This window comes from Heloderma suspectum, chromosome 9 (genome assembly GCF_057233095.1).
Source record: "Heloderma suspectum isolate Gila_16-S chromosome 9, 16-S_ref, whole genome shotgun sequence".
In the NCBI taxonomy this organism is placed as follows: domain Eukaryota; kingdom Metazoa; phylum Chordata; class Lepidosauria; order Squamata; family Helodermatidae; genus Heloderma; species Heloderma suspectum.
This window is the reverse complement of record NC_139466.1, coordinates 564,700-580,807: the sequence shown is the minus strand read 5'-3', so window position 1 is coordinate 580,807 and position 16,108 is coordinate 564,700. Positions and strand designations below refer to the sequence as shown.

At 54.2% G+C, this 16,108-nt stretch overlaps 1 protein-coding gene across 3 annotated transcripts in view; it reads right to left on the bottom strand.

Annotated features, from left to right (window-relative positions):
• GABRA3 (gamma-aminobutyric acid type A receptor subunit alpha3) overlaps positions 1-5,709 on the bottom strand; it is a 68,680-nt gene extending 62,971 nt beyond the window's left edge. Inside the window, exon 1 of one of the 3 annotated variants that reach the window (XM_084813412.1) lies at positions 5,432-5,709. The gene's annotated coding sequence lies outside the window, so the exon portion shown is untranslated. Of the gene's footprint in view, positions 1-4,309; positions 5,078-5,431 lie in introns of those variants that run through there. The other 2 variants (XM_084813410.1, XM_084813411.1) reach the window with 2 other exon arrangements.
• Positions 5,710-16,108: the final 10,399 nt, after the last annotated feature.

Sequence of the window (16,108 nt, the reverse complement as noted above, 5' to 3'; positions counted from 1 at the left end):
CTATCTTCAAAAAGGGTAAAAAGGAGGAACCTGGGAACTACAGACCAGTCAGCCTGACATCCATCCTTGGGAAAATTCTGGAGCAGATGATAAAGCAATCCATCTGGAAGCTCCTTGACAACAATGTCGTGATTAGTCGAAGCCAACATGGATTTGTCAAAAGCAAGTCCTGCCAGACAAATCTGATCTCATTTTTTGATCAAGTCACCTCCCTTGTAGACCGTGGGAATGCTGTAGACATCATATACCTCGACTTCAACAAAGCTTTCGACAAAGTGCCCCATGATATCCTGATGAGCAAACTAGCTCAAAGTGGGCTAGATGAAACAACGATCCGGTGGATCCACAGTTGGCTACAGAATCGGACTCAAAGAGTGCTTATCAATGGGACCTTCTCCAACTGGGGAGAGGTAACGAGTGGGGTACCGCAGGGCTCAGTCCTGGGCCCAGTGCTCTTCAACATTTTTATTAATGACTTGGAGGAGGAGGTGCAGGGAATGCTGATCAAATTTGCAGGTGACACAAAATTGGGTGGGATAGCTAATACTTTGGAAGACAGAAACAAAATTCAAAGTGATCTTGATAGGCTGGAGCGCTGGGCAGAAAACAACAGAATGGCATTTAATAGGGACAAATGCCAAGTTCTGCACCTAGGAAAAAGAAACCAAATGCACAGTTACAAGATGGGGGATACGTGGCTCAACCACACTACGAGCGAGAAGGATCTTGGAATTGTCGTCGATCACAAGCTGAATATGAGCCAACAATGTGATGTGGCTGCAAAAAAGGCAAATGCTATTTTGGGCTGCATTAATAGAAGCATCGCTTCCAAATCCCGGGAAGTACTAGTTCCCCTCTACTCAGCACTGGTTAGGCCTCATCTGGAGTACTGTGTCCAGTTCTGGGCACCACACTTTAAGAAGGATGCAGACAAGCTGGAGAGGGTTCAAAGGAGGGCAACAAAGATGATCAGGGGACTGGAAACAAAGCCCTATGAAGAGAGACTGAAAGAACTGGGCATGTTTAGCCTTGAGAAGAGAAGACTGAGGGGAGATATGATAGCACTCTTCAAGTACTTGAAAGGTTGTCACAGAGAAGAAGGCCAGGATCTCTTCTTGATCATCCCAGAGTGCAGGACACGGAATAATGGGCTCAAGTTACAGGAAGCCAGATTCCGGCTGAACATCAGGAAAAACTTCCTGAGTGTCAGAGCAATACGGCAATGGAACCAATTACCTGGGGAGGTGGTGGGCTCTCCCACACTGGAGGCCTTTAAGACGAGGCTGGACAGCCATTTGTCAGGGATGCTCTGACTTGGATTCCTGCATTGAGCAGGGGGTTGGACTCGATGGCCTTGTAGGCCCCTTCCAACCCTACTGTTCTATGATTCTATGATGATCAAGCAGTCTACATCTTCCCTTTGCTTGGAGCAAAACCCATATGCTGTCCCATGCTCATAAGAACTCAAGATTGCCCAGCAGCTGATGATGTATCTGGCCTTCTGACTTAAAAGTTGCCCATGAACAGAAATGGAAACAGATCTGAAACATGACTTCATGTCCCCTTGCATCTAGCTCAAAGAGTCACTCAATAGGCAAGCCACACATTTTGAAATCATGGCATCACACCATTCAGGTAATCTGCCCCCATGCCCCCATACACACACAGGGCATCCAAGATGCATCATGGCACCAAATAGCAAAACAGTGCTGTAAATATGAATTGGATCTACAAATGGAGCCATGTCTCTGGTGACGTCGGACTAAAGAGGCGGCCACTTTGCAAAGCAACTGCCTTTTCCAACCTAAATCAGTGAGCCCTTTTCTCCTTCAGGAGAAGATATCAATTCCCAGACAAATCAGCGGATACATTTCCACTTGGACCCACAAAGAGCCAAAATCAGGACAGGCAACCATACAAAAGCAGCTGCCGAAGCAGAGTGCTGTTGCCACGACACCTCCTTGGCACTTGCTGGCAAACGCGCCATGTCAGCACCACAACTGCTGACCGAATGACTCACAACCTTCACCATGGCAGACAAGCGGCTCGGACTGGCCCCACCCCCGCTCCCCAATGCTGCAGACATAACCATCGCAGCAAAGCCCCAGGGCAGTGCTAGACCCCACCTGGAGTGCCCTGGCCCTTTTCTCCACCCCATCCCAAGTCTCCACTTCTGCACATGTTGCTCTTCTGTAGGAAAGAGTTTAGGGACCCAAAGGCCACAACATGGACCGGTCCATAAAGCGCTGCCCCCACTTGCAGCTGGAACAGCAAAAAGAACAGGTCAAGGCCATAGTTAGACCTGATACAAACCGAGAGAAGAAGGCACCCTGGCCTCCAAATCCCTCACCCCACCGTAGGGCTAGCCCAGGCACGTGCCCTGGAGCCGGCCCAGCAGCTGTGCTCTTTCTGCAGTGCTTCAGGGCAAGACAGAGGCCCTTGAGCCTGCGCCTGCCTTTCCAACTCTGGTGTTGAGCTGGCGTCTTCCCCCCCTTGCAGGGCTCACCCTCCCGTTAGGCAGGCAGCTGCCACAGGAGGCAGGTGCTGCAGGACAGAGCTGCGGGTGTCCCTCTCAGCCTGCCCTGCAGCTGCCCAGCTGCCCTCAGGTGCAGTGGACAGTGCTATTCCATCCCGTCCGTTGCCAGTGTTGAAGTGAGGCTCAGCTCCGGTCTGGCTGACTGTTGGACTGCACTGGAGGGAGGGAGGCATCGTTTTGTGCTGCACAGTAAAATGTCTCAGGCCAGCCCTGCTTTTCACCAATGTCATTCATGGGCACCAGGCGCATCTACCGATGCCCAGGAAAAGGGGTTTCACTTGGGGCAACAGGCAGGGCAGCTGAAGGTGGCAGCAGTAGCAACAGCAGCTCTAGTAGAAAAGTGGGCGTATTCAACAGCTGGCTTATTTACTACACTGTCTCTGTCTGTGTGTATAATTATGCCAGGGATCCGTCTGTATACTGAGCTACTTGTTGTAAACATTTGGCAGGAAGACACCCACAGAGAGAATGGGTTGGGTTTTCTGGTTGGAGACACAGCAAAACTGAGGAGGAGGGGGAGGAATTCAAGAGACCAGTGCGGGGGGGGGGGCATGCAGGGTGTGCGTGTGTTAGAGAAAGCAAGAAGGCGGGCACAGAAAGAAAGGGGGTGCGCACGCCGGGGAAAATACAGAATGAGAAGTTTAGCGAGAGGGAGTTAGCTCTTTCTTTTGCTTCAAGGCTTTAAGTTTTTTTTCTTAAAGGGCCAACAGAGAACAAGAGGGAGAAACATACAGGCAGCAGCGAGAGCAGCTTCGAGGAAGAGATGCATCAACAGAGGAAAGGCCGAGCGCGCTGGAAGCAGCACGAGCCCCCAGCATGGAGACGCCTTCAGCCGCTGAGAGCCAGAACCAGGACACGGCGGAGAGGACGGGCGGCAGCCCAGCCCCCGTCCGTGGCTCCGCCCGCCCCGCCCCAGGCGGGCACTCGACGGCTGCTTGCGGCCGTGAGAGTGAGGAGCGAAGGGCTCCTCCGCGAAGAGCCGCGGCAGGACGCGACCGCTTCTGCGGCAGCCCACCGCAGCCGGCGCGGAAGGGGCTCCGGGAGCTGCAGGCGGGCAGTGGCCGCGGGAGGCCCTCGGGGCCGGGGCGCCCGGCTCCTGCGCAGGTCACCGCATAAGCCGGGCAGGGGCCCAGGAGCGCCGCGGAAGACAATGGGCCGGCGCGGGAGCGCGCTGGAAGGCGCGCCCCTTCCCCCAGCGCCTTCCAAGGCGGGGCGATGGGCCGAGCGGCGGCGGCTCCAGCAGACACCGCGGCGGAGACCCCGCGCTCCGCACCCCCTCCCAGCGGCAGCGGCCCCGTGAGGCCGCTCCCGGGCGGGAGGCCTGGCCCGCGGCTACGGCTGGCCTCCAGCAGCACTTCGAGACGCCGGCTGGGTGCCCTCCGCCCCAAAACCACCGGTGAGGGGGACGCCCCTTCGGAAGAGGCCGGCCCGGGAGAGCTTCACGGCGGCCCGGACCTGCCGGGCCAAGCCCTCAGCTATCGCCGCCCAAGCCCGCTCCGCAGCGCCCCCCAGAGCCAGGGTCGCGTTGTCCCCGCCTCCTGCCCCAAGCCCGGGCACGGCGTCGCCCCCGCCCCCGGCTCCCCTCCCCCGCCCCCTCAGCCTGCAACCCCGCCAGCCTCGCCACCCCTTTCCTGCCCCTGCCCGCTTCGCCCCGCAGCCCCACGCGCAGCAGCTGCTGGCCGGGCCGGGGGCGTCGCTGGGCGGGCTGCGAGGCAGGCGGGCGAGGGGAGGAGGCGGCTGCCCCCCCGAAGGTCGCTCGGGTCCAGGCCTTGCCTTCCCGTCGCCGGACCCCAGCGTCCGATCCCGCCGCCCCGGCTGCCCAGCTCCGAAGCCGGTGAGCTGAGCGCTCTCCAGGCGGGGCTGGAAAAGGCCACAGCGGGCGCTGGGTGGCTCTGTGGCGTCGCCCACCTTTCTTCTCTGCGTGCCCCCCCCCCCCGCGGCGCCCTCGCCACTCGCCGCGCAGCTCAGGGCTGAGACCCAACCGAGAGGCGCGACGCCGCTCCCCGGCCCGGTCTTTTGCAGGGACACATGGATCAGCCGTGCCCCGAGGGCGGTCCGGCCAGGGCAAGCGCAGGCGAGAGGCGGAGGGCGCCCGCGAGGGCAGGCGCGGGCGGGACCTCCTCCGCTCCTTGGTGGTGCTCGTCCCGACGGTCTCCTCGCCAGTCGGCCGGTCGGTCTCCCAGTGGAGCATAAGAAGCGTCCGCAGCCGCTTCTCTTCGCGCCCCCGCCCCGGCCTTCGGAAGAGTCGTCGGGAAGCTGGCAAAAGATGCGGCCGCCCAGCAGGTCTTTGGACACCGCCCCCCCCCCCCGCTTCTTCCATAGACGCGCCTGGCCCAAGAGCGCCGACGAGCGGACACGGCGAACTGCGCCTCCTCCCCGGTGCGCGCTGAGCCACGCCTGGCTGGCAGGCGAGCGAAGCCCCTTCCCGCCGAGGGAGGGAGGAAAGGCGAAGCGGCCGGGCCGCCGCAGGCGGGCCTTCGTCCCTTTCTGCAAAGGCGCCCCGGCCGCGACTTCGCCATCGCCAGCGACAGCAGCATCTCTCGAGGGGCCGGCCGGCCGCGCCCCCTCCCCGTGCCGGACTGCCCCCTCGGCCGCTTTGCGGCGGCGCACTTGCTGCGGCAGGCGAGGCGCCCGCCTGCGGGATCGGGCGGCCGGGGAGGAGCAGCCCACCCGCCCGCCCCGGCTCGCGCGCCTCCGGGCCGCCGCCGGCCTGCGGAAGGGCCCGCGCGCAAAAGCGAAGGCGCCCCCCCCCCGCCCGGCGGCGGCGGCGATGGCAAGAAGAGCCCTGCGGCGGGCTGCGGCCGCCGCGCTCGTCCAGCCCCCCCGGGGCAGCCGCGCCCGACGCGGGGCAGCGCGGCTCCCGGGGCAGCCGAGGGCCAAGGCGGTCGCCGCTACCTCCTGCGGAGCAGCCGCAGCCTGGCGCCTGCCTGGGCGGCCCTCCTCGCCGCGGCTCTCCCGCCGTCCTGCCCTCCCGCCCCCGCGCGGCGTCTGGCTCCGAGGGGGGCTGCGAGCTGGCGGCGGCGGCTGGTCCGGCGGTGGTCGAATCCAGCGACGGAGGTGAACGCATCTAAGCGTCCGTTATGGCGGCGGCGAGAAGCTTGCGGTCTCTCGGTCTGCCGGCGATCTGGGACATCAGCGCCGCTTTCTGCCGCGATTCGCCTCCCGTCGACACTGGCGATCCGAAGCCAGGCGAGGCGAGGCAGCCTCCCCCCCCCGCCCCGCCCCGGAGGCGGGTCCACCGCGACTCTCCCGTCTGCCCAAAGAGCATCACGCAGAAGAGGTGCATCGGTGGCGCACCATCTCCCGAGAAAGAGCAACACGTCGGGCGGGGGGCGTCTCCCTCCCCTCCGCACCCCCCTTCTCTGGCCAGGACTAGAGGCAGGCAAGGAGAGAGCGCAGCAGCAGCCGGGCAGGGGTGTGATGAACCAGCAAGGGGACCTGTTGGAAGGAAGGACCCTCAACAGGTTCCTTCTTCACTAGGTCGAATTGCCCCCCCCCCCCGTGCCAGCCAGCCAGACATTGTGATAAACTGGATGGCTGCCACTCATTGCCTAAAGGGAATGAGAAGTAAATAAATAAAGGGCTGGGCATGAAAATTCTGCCTTGAACCTGGAGGAGGGGATGTCAAGCTGATCGAAGAGAAAGAAATGCTCACATGCCTGCCCTCAGGAAAAGTGCGGCCAGGCACAGGCAGAGGGTGAACAAGCCAGAGTTGGAGGAGCTGTGGTGGATAGGGCCAGACTGGCCTCTGCGGCACTCTGTGAAACCCACAGCAGGGCAAGAGCAGCCCCAGGGAGGCTGGGCTGGCAAGTCAAGGCATGGCTGAGTCCCAGGGCAGGTGAGGCCAGGCCAAGGCCATGACATGGTCCAGCAGGGACAGACCTGGAAAAGGATGCTTAGGGCCAGGACACAAGGTGCTGGAGGGCAGGGAGCAAGTCAGGGAACCCAGTGGAGGAGAGGCAACTCCAGGACACTATTCAGAGGCAGGGCTTAGCCACAGTCATTACAATGCTGCTGCTGCTGTGAGGTGCCAGGGTCCACATGGGTGGGGAGGGGGCCCCATCAAACTCTGTCCTATTTGATGACAGCCCCCTCAGGAGGACCCCCCCTCGGAGGCTGAACTGGAGCCCCCTGAGCCAAACATTGCAGAGGAGCTGCCTGCATCTCCGGGACTTGACTTGAGGAAGGTCAGGGGGCTCCTGGGCCCTCAGGAGAGATGACTGTCAACCCTTCTCCTCTTGACGTAGTAGGCCGCCTCTCAAACTCAGGCAGATGCTGAGCATCCACCTAGCCCCAGTGAGCACAGCCAACAGAAGGTTCAGGTGCTGCCAGGCACAGAAGTGTCACCCTGAAGGACTGTACTCACGAGGAGCAGGGTGGTGCTCAGGGCCTGCAGCTGAGCTCTGGGTGGGGCTCTGACAGCTCCGGCTTCAAAGCCTTTCATTCTAGGCACAGAGTGCTGGAATACAGTCTGAGCACCAACCTTTCATTTCCCTGGGAAATGAGCTCTTCTCTGTGTCAGGACTGACTGCTGATCTTTCCTTTGGGACTACTGACCCTGACTAATTCCCTGGAGCCCTGTCCCTTCACCACCACAAGCAGGACATTTAACTCCCAGCAGGAAATGGCTCAATAGAGGCATCTGCATGCAAACAATGGAAGAGATGCTGAACTAGAATCACAGAGGCCCAGACAAAGCCAAGTGGCCATTGCTCTCTTGGGCACACAGCAAGCCAAGGAGATCATCACATGCTCTTTCTTGGAAGTGCCATTGAAATGCTCAGTAGAATTGTGGAATCTGAAATGAGGACGGCTAAGAAAGATGTTGAACAGGGAAACGATGCTAACCATGTCATGCACTGGAGAAGGCTGGTCAGAGAGGCATGCACTGGACAAGCAAAGGAAGAGAGCAGAGAAACTGCATGGAAGAATGTCTGTTGTTCTAATCTGTCTCTTCACCATGGAGAGAGGCATGCCAGAACGATTGTCATGAGCTCTTCCTACATTGGAAGAACCAAGAAAGAGAGATGGCAAGGAACATTGAGAACAGATCAGCAAACTAAACAGAGCTAGTCACCTGGATCAGCTGGCATTCACCCAAGAGCTGAGCTCTTAAAGAACTGAAACGTGAGATCGCACCATGAAAATATCTAGCACAACATTAAATTCAGCCTCCATACTTGGTACCTGGAGGGTGGTTGGAGTAAAACCAAGTCTTCTCAGCAGGGTGTTCTGTGTGATGATCTAGTAGGCATAACCAGCCAAAGCATGGTGGGAGCAAATGGGTGGAAGGCACCCAGAAACCAAGATGGATATGGAAGAGAGTAGCAGCAGCTGATGTTCAGTGGGGACCACCCTAGCCTAGGACATCAGGCTAGCTAGAAGAGAGTGTTCTTGGCCGGAGAGGCCCCTTACCTGGCTACCTACTGTGTGATTGTGTTCCAGAGAATGATTGGGTTCCCTGGAGCTCCTGCCCAAGATGCCACCCACAACAATGGACTGAGACAGAGTAACCAGAAATCACAACTTCTCTGCATAATGAGGAAAAAGAGGCAGGGTTGGTGAAGAGATCCAGAACTGTTCAATGGGCCTCACTCACTGGTTGTCCACCCATCTGCTTGGGTGGTCTCTTTATTGGATGTACATTCATCCTGTTCCATCCCTCCTGGGAGAATGTCCAGCCCATCAGGTGTGGGAAGCCTCCCATCCCAGATGGCGAATTCAAAGGCTAGCAGAGATGCAAGCAAGGCAAACCCTCCTCATTCATGCTCTTTCCTGAATGTATCGTTTGCCACAGATGTTTCCTATGTGTAACCACGCTGCCCTGAATGGATCTCCAATCAGCTGCACAACAATTGCCTTCCCTCAGCAGATGGAGAGGCCCGGAGATGCTGATGACATCTGTGCCAATCCCAAAGGGCCAACATTGCAGATGCAGGGGTCCAGCCCCCCTTGGGGCAGAAGAAAGACGTGGCAGCAGTTGAATTGGAGCAGGCAATGCCTTGGAGGCAGAAGAGCTGCTGACGCCAGCTGTGCCATGTGGAGTTTTCCTAAGGATGGTCTCCCGGGGCTACCAGAGGACATGAGAAACTGAGCAGGCTGCATGGCTCACCTGTGTGCCAGCAGTTCTCTTGCTAAAACTTCTTTCTTGAAAGGAAAATTGCAGCACTCACAACACTGGACTTCCTTGGCAGCACTTTCACTTAACCCTGCAGTGCCGCCACAACAGGAGGGGTACAGGCCACAGCTCCTCAGCTGTGGCTGAGTTACATCTGAAGTGAGTGGCACGGTGAGAGAGACATTTCAAGGAAATTCTCCTGAGGTGAAGCAGAAGAAACCCAGAGCATGGGAAACAAACAGAACAAACTTGAACTCTTAGTACAGGAGGGAAGTTATAACTTGATCGGCGTAACTGAGACTTGGTGAGATGAATCTCATAACTGGAATACAGCAATTGAAGGATATTACTTGTTCAAAAAGAACAGGAGGAACAGAAAGGGAGGTGGGGTTGCACTGTATGTGAAAAATACAGATCTCTGCGCAGAAATACAGGAGGAGGAGCTTGGTAGCCCCATCGAGAGCATCTGGATCAAAATAAATGGAGCAAAGAATAAAAGGAACCTGGTGGTCGGAGTCTACTACCGGCCACCCAATCCAGGAGAAGACGAGGATGAAACTTTTGAAAAACAAATAGCCAGTGTTTTAAGGAAGCATGATATAGTAGTAATGGGGGACTTCAATTTCCCCGATATTTGGTGGGAGACAAATTCTGCAAAACATGGCCCCTCCAGGAAATTCCTGACTTGTGTGGCCGATAACTTCCTCCTACAGAAAGTAGAGGAAGGAACTAGAGGATCGGCTATCCTTGACTTGATCCAAACCAACAGAGATGACTTAGTGGATCAAGTAGCAGTTACAGGAACTCTGGGGGAAAGCGACCATGTTGTACTTCAGTTCTTGGTTCTAAGGGAAGCAAAAGACGAGCGTAGTCAAATGCGTACCCTGGATTTTAGGAAAGCTGATTTTAATAAACTCAGAACAATGATCAGTAAGGTCCCATGGCAAGTGACTCTAACGAGAAAAGGAGTCCAAGATGGGTGGGAGCTTTTAAAAAAGGAAATTCTCAAGGCACAATTACACACAATTCCAACAAGAAGAAAAGGTGGAAGACAACAGAAGAAGCCAATGTGGCTTCACAAAAAGCTTAGGGATGACCTGAAAACAAAACAGGACACATATAGGAAATGGAAAGAAGGCCAAGTAACAAAGGAAGAGTACAGGCAGGTAGCAGAGAATTGCATGGATGGCGTCAGGAAGGCTAAAGCTGAGAACGAGCTGAGGTTAGCGAGGGAGGGATGCTAAAAACAACAAAAAGGCTTTCTTCAGCTACGTGCATAGTAAAAGGCAGAGGAAAGAAATGGTGGTTCAGCTACTAAATAAGAATGGCAAAACGATAACAGAGGACAAAGAAAAGGCAGAGGTGCTCAATTCCTACTTTGGCTCAGTCTTCTCCCAAAAGAGGGTCTATGACCCCCCTGGCAAAGGCGAAGTACATGCTGAAGGGGCAGGATTGCAGCTTGAGATCGACAGGCATATGGTCAAGGAACACCTCATTACTTTGAATGACTTCAAATCTCCAGGGCCAGATGAACTGCATCCTAAGAGTAGTAAAGGAACTGGCAGAAGAACTCTCAGAACCGCCATCTATTCCCTTTGAGAAATCATGGAGGACGGGGGAAGTGCCAGATGACTGGAGGAGGGCTAATGTTGTTCCTATCTTCAAAAAGGACAAAAAGGAGGACCCTGGGAACTACAGACCAGTCAGTCTGACATCAATCCCTGGGAAAATTCTGGAGCAGATGATAAAGGAATCCATCTGGAAGCACCTTGACAACAATGCCGTGATTACTCGAAGCCAACATGGATTTGTCTAAAACAAGTCCTGCCAGATGAATCTGATCTCATTTTTTGATCAAGCAACCTCCCTTGTGGACCGTGGGAATGCTGTAGACATCATATACCTCGACTTCAGCAAAGCTTTCGACAAAGTGCCCCATGATATCCTGATGAGCAAACTAGCTCAAAGTGGGCTAGATGAAGCAACGATCCGGTGGATTCACAGTTGGCTCCAGAATCGGACTCAAAGAGTGCTTATCAATGGGACCTTCTCAAACTGGGGAGAGGTAACGAGTGGGGTACCGTAGGGCTCAGTCCTGGGCCCAGTGCTCTTCCACATTTGTATGAATGACTTGGAGGAGGAGGTGCAGGAAATGCTGATCAAATTTGCAGATGACACCAAATTGGGCGGGATAGCTAATACTTTGGATGACAGAAACAAAACTCAACGAGATCTGGATAAACTGGAGCGCTGGGCAGAAAACAACAGAATGACATTGAATAGGGATAAATGCCACGTTCTGCACCTAGGAAAAAGAAACCAAATGCACAGTTACAAGATGGGGGATATGTGGCTTAACCACACTACAAGTGGGAAGGATCTTGGAACTGTTGTCGATCACAAGCTGAATATGAGCCAACCATGTGATATGGCTGCAAAAAAGGCAAATGCTCTTTTGGGCTGCATTCATAGAAGCATAGCTTCCAAATCCTGGGAAGTACATCCCCTCTAGTCAGCACTGGTTAGGCCTCATCTGGAGTACTGTGTCCAGTTCTGGGCACTACACATTAAGAAGGATGCAGACAAACTGGAGAGGGTTCAGAGGAGGGCAACAAAGATGATCAGGGGACTGGAAACAAAGCCCTATGAAGACAGACTGAAAGAACTGGGCATGTTTAGCCTTGAGAAGAGAAGAGAAGACTGAGGGGAGATATGATAGCGCTCTTCAAGTACTTGAAAGGTTGTCACAGAGAGGAAGGCCAGGATCTCTTTCGATCATCCCAGAGTGCAGGACACGGAATAATGGGCTGAAGTGACAGGAAGCCAAATTCCAGCTGAACATCAGGAAAACTTCCTGACTGTTAGAGCAATACAACAATGGAACCAATTACCTAGGGTGGCGGTGGGCTCTTCCACACTGGAGGCGCTCAAGATGAGGCTGGACAGCCACCTGTCAGGGATGCTCTGACTTGGATTCCTGCCTTGAGCAGGGGGTTGGACTCGAAGGCCTTGTAGGCCCCTTCGAACCCTACTATTCTATGATTCTAAGCAGAAGACAAAGAAGAAGTCTAATCTACTGTATAGTCCCGTATTTGGAAAACAGTAGCATTCTATTGTGGAAACCAGCCCAGATTCAATTAGGAAGATACTGGATTGTATATACAGTGATAAGAACATAAGAGCAGTGCTGGATCAGACCATCTAGTCCTATATCCTGGTTCCCACAGGGCCAACCAGATGCCTCTGGGAAGCCCACAACAAATGGGACATGAGTGCAACAGCACCCTGCGCCTGTGTTCCCCATCAACTGGGACTGAGGGAAATTCTGTCTCTGGTGCTGGCGGCGACACAAAGCCAATGTAGCCGTCAGCCATTGGTAGCCATTGGTAGCCATTGGTAGCCATTGTCATAGGACGAAGAACACATTTGCTCCAGGAGTCTGCTCAGCAAGAAGACAAATCACTCTTTGTTCCTAGAGGTCTGTATGGACTGGGGTGAGGTATTTTTGAAAGCTCCTCTGTGTGAACCACCCCTTTTTCTGCATTTGACTGACTGCAGTCCATGACCGCCATCCCTCCATCACTAGGAGATGGAGGGTTCCTCCCTCCCTCCCTCCAGCTGACATCTTTGCATCTCCAGGAACATTGCTAGGGATATTCTGCATCTGAAAACTCTGAGAAAGCACCTTTGGAAACCAGACAACTTGTACTTGTTGTCTCTGAGCAAGGCACTTGTAAAACATATTGGGCAGTCTGAACCATTAGTAAATTCTCTGTTAGGCACAGAGCTGAGGGTTACTGCTCTTCTTGGGTTTTTTGGCCATTTTCTTTTGGTGCCCCTCCCCTTTCTCCCTTCCTCCATATGATGACAACCCGTAAGGCAGGCAGACAGAACCCAGATAGCTTTCAGGCTCTCTTAATAGTCACCACCAGAGACTTGAATTGGGCCCGGCAGTTTCTAGCAATTGAGCTCATGTGTTGTCTATGGGACAGCCCAGTGTAGAGCACATGGCATTAATCTAAATGGGTGACCTGAGGTGAGATCCTGAGTTTATTCCTGAGAAGCCCTAGCAAATGAGTTCTACAGTCAGTGGAGTGTGGTTTCCTGTTTATCCTCAAAGATATCAAGACACAGTACCAGACTGGCAGGGAACACAGTCTATGCTTCTCCCTGCCTCCCAGCACCCCTTGGCCCTGGGATCCATTCCTGCACCCTCCCTTCACTGTGCTCCCCCTTGGGGGCAATCAACTGGGTTGGGGGCCATTGCTGTTTCCATCACCTGCAGTTTCTCCAGAACTCTCCAGCTGAGCATGAAAAAGCTAAATCTTAGGTTTGTAAATGGTAAAGCAATTGTGTTAAATATCAACATGTCCAATTGTGCCATATGATCCTTTCTAGAAGAACCCCATGGGGAAGGCCCTGTTTTGGGGTCCCAGCACCAAGAGCGGGGCCTCCCCCATGGTGGCTCACCCTGTGATTTTGGAAGCGCACGTAGGCTGACATTGGGACCTTTACAGAAAAGAGCAAAATCACACTCTGCACAGCAGCTGCCTCTTGTCTTTCTGTCACTGACACCATTTTAGACAAACAGGTCCCAAATATGACGCTCAGTCTGAACTTGTTTTCACTAGTTTTTCTTAATTAAGCAGCATTTAGAAACTAATTAACAGATAATTTTTAAAAATAACTTCTCAGAACAGTCATACCCCAGCCCTGGAAATCTGGGTCAGAGGCGGGTACTTTGGTAGCACAGGGGGTCAGGCTCCTTCAAGCTTTGCCTCCCGTGAGCGCTTCAGCAGGGGTGCTGACGCACTCGGGGCACCGTAAGCCCCCTTCCCCTTTGCTTGGGCCACGCTTTCACCGGTCTGTGTGGTTTGATCTGGGCCGCGAGAGCTTCGACCCGGAGTGCCCGAGCAGCGGCTCACGCTCAGCGAGCCTGCAGCTTTCCTGGCATTGTGTGCCCTGGCTGCCCTGCCTGGCCCCCTTCCTCCAGCCGCTTTCTGCCTCTGGCCTCACACGGGGTGGCCTCTGGCTAGGGATCCTCTGCCTCGTGTGCTTGGTGCAGGCCTGCTGCATGGCAGCTGCTGAATGCTGATTCGCTGCAGAGGCACCTTCTGGCTGGCCCAGTGTCCGCTCCGGAGCACCCACGCTGCGGTTCCTTGGTGTGTCTTCATATTTGTATTCAGCCCTTTTGAAAACCGCCAGGCCATTCCATCTCTCAGGGCAAGCTCACCTTGCCAAATTCTTTCACATGAATGTGTGTTTGTTTAGGTAAAAAATGATCATGCAGAGAAAGGCTAGTCAGAAGAACTGAGCCAAGCCAGCTACCACTTCAATGGTTGTTGCTCCCATTTTCCCAACCACCCCAATGGCAGAGGTGTCTGCAGGCATTCCTTGCATGTAGCCCACGTCACAGGAGCCCTGTTCCATGGGGCTCCTTGTCCACGAGCATGATCCTGTGGAGGAATTTGGCAATGTGTCCATTTCAGCATACTGTGTGTGTTGCTGTTTGGTCCATCCCATTTTCGGCTTTTTCAGCTGAATGAATGACATGACATAGCAGACATTGTTGGTGATCCTGACAGTAGGCATCACTTGGGATGACGTCTGCTAGCTGCCACTTCCACTCTAGCAAAAGGCTCTGGCTGGCCTATCATGGCCTCCCTTGCTAGCCAGCCCCACAGAAACTGCAAGAACTGCATGGCAGAGATGCCACCAGATGGCAAAAGGCCAGCAGTCCTATGGGGTGATTTTTCATCCCAGCAAGTAGAAAAAATCATCCAACCGATGAAGGAGCCAATGACTTTTGGCACCTGGATGTTTTATGGTGACATGTTTAATAAAGACACAGAGGCAAAGCCTGGCTCCGAGAGGAGGAGGTGGCGGCGGCAGAGGCTGTGTGCAGTGAGAGCAACTGGACACTTTGCGAGAGACACTGGTTGGCTTGGAAGGCACTTCTCTGAGGGGCAAAGCAAGGCCTGAGTCCACTCCCATTTCCCCCAGGCCGGCCTCTCAGCATATGCACCGGAGTGATGAGCTTTGAGGGGAGAATCACTGGGGAAGCAAGTGCAGGAAGAGGCTTGGACTTTGGACGAAGCTGGGCAGCTGTGGCTGGGGGGGGGCGGGGTCAGGAAGGCTTGTGCTTACAACACAATGGTGCCAGCACAATCTCTTTGCATCCCACCCTGGCACATCCTCCTCGGCTCTCCCACTTGTGCAGCCATCTCCTGTGCTTTTTTGGGCCTCTGGCAGGGCCTTGGAAGGCCTCTGACATGCCATGAGAGACCTCTGATTCATTGAGTGTGTCTCCCCCCGGCCTGCAGAAGAATTGCTTCAGCTCAGGACTTGCCTCCCCCCCCCCAGATGTATACACAGTTGCTGCTGTAATTGCTTTTTGCTTCCGAATCGGGATGCATTGTCGAAGCCAGCTGCTGCTAAGGGCTTCATTAGCTGGTCTCCATAGCAACACATCTCCAGCTTAACTCAGAGAGACCCCCATTGCTTCATGGTGAGAAGTCAACCACCCAACTCCATGCCCCTGTTCAGAGTGGCACATACCCCACATCTCCCAAGGCCTCTATGCTGAGTTAAAGATCACACTTTAACTCCAGATTGACAAGTCTGCAAGAAGAGAAGTAGCTCTCCCTGATTCCATGTTTGCAAGCACAGCACCAGATGGATGAATGCTCATCAGCATTCAGGGTGAGCGAATTCTCCAGCACCACCTCCTCCACCCCAAAGGGCCAGCGCTACCATTGGACATGGTGAGGCAGCTGCCTCAGGCACCTGAATTTGGGTGTCATGAAAGTGCAGTAAATGGTTAGTTATTTAGGCTAGAATCCTATACTCACTTATCTGGGAACAAGTGCCATTGAATTCAACTGGGCTTACCTCTGAGTAGAAATGTATAGGATTGCATGTTTGTTTGTTTAATATTGTGTTTTTACTGACTGGGAGGAGGACAGGTGCTTGTGGGATTTTATGCCTCAGGTGCCAAAATACCTTGACCAGCCTTGGGTATTATCATAATGGCTTTATACAAATCTATAGTGAGACCACGCTTGGAATATTGTGTACGGTTCTGGTCACTGCACCTCAAAAAATAAACTTGATAGAGCTGGAAAAGGTGCAGAAAGGGGCAACTAAAATGATCAAGGGGCCCTATGAGGAAAAGTTACAATGTTTGGATCTTTTTAGTTTAGACAGTGAGTAACTATGGACGGAGGTCCGTAACTTTGTTCAGGAGGCAGCAACTAAATCCCTCACAAAGAAAAAGAAATGCAAGAAAGCAAAGTGGCTGTCTGAGGAGGCTTTACAAGTAGCTGAGGAAAGAAGGGAAGTGAAAAGCAAGGGAGAAAGGGGAAGATATACACAACTGAATGCAGATTTCCAGAGAATAGCAAGGAGAGACAAGAAGGCCTTCTTAAATGAACATTGCAAAGAAATTGAGGAAA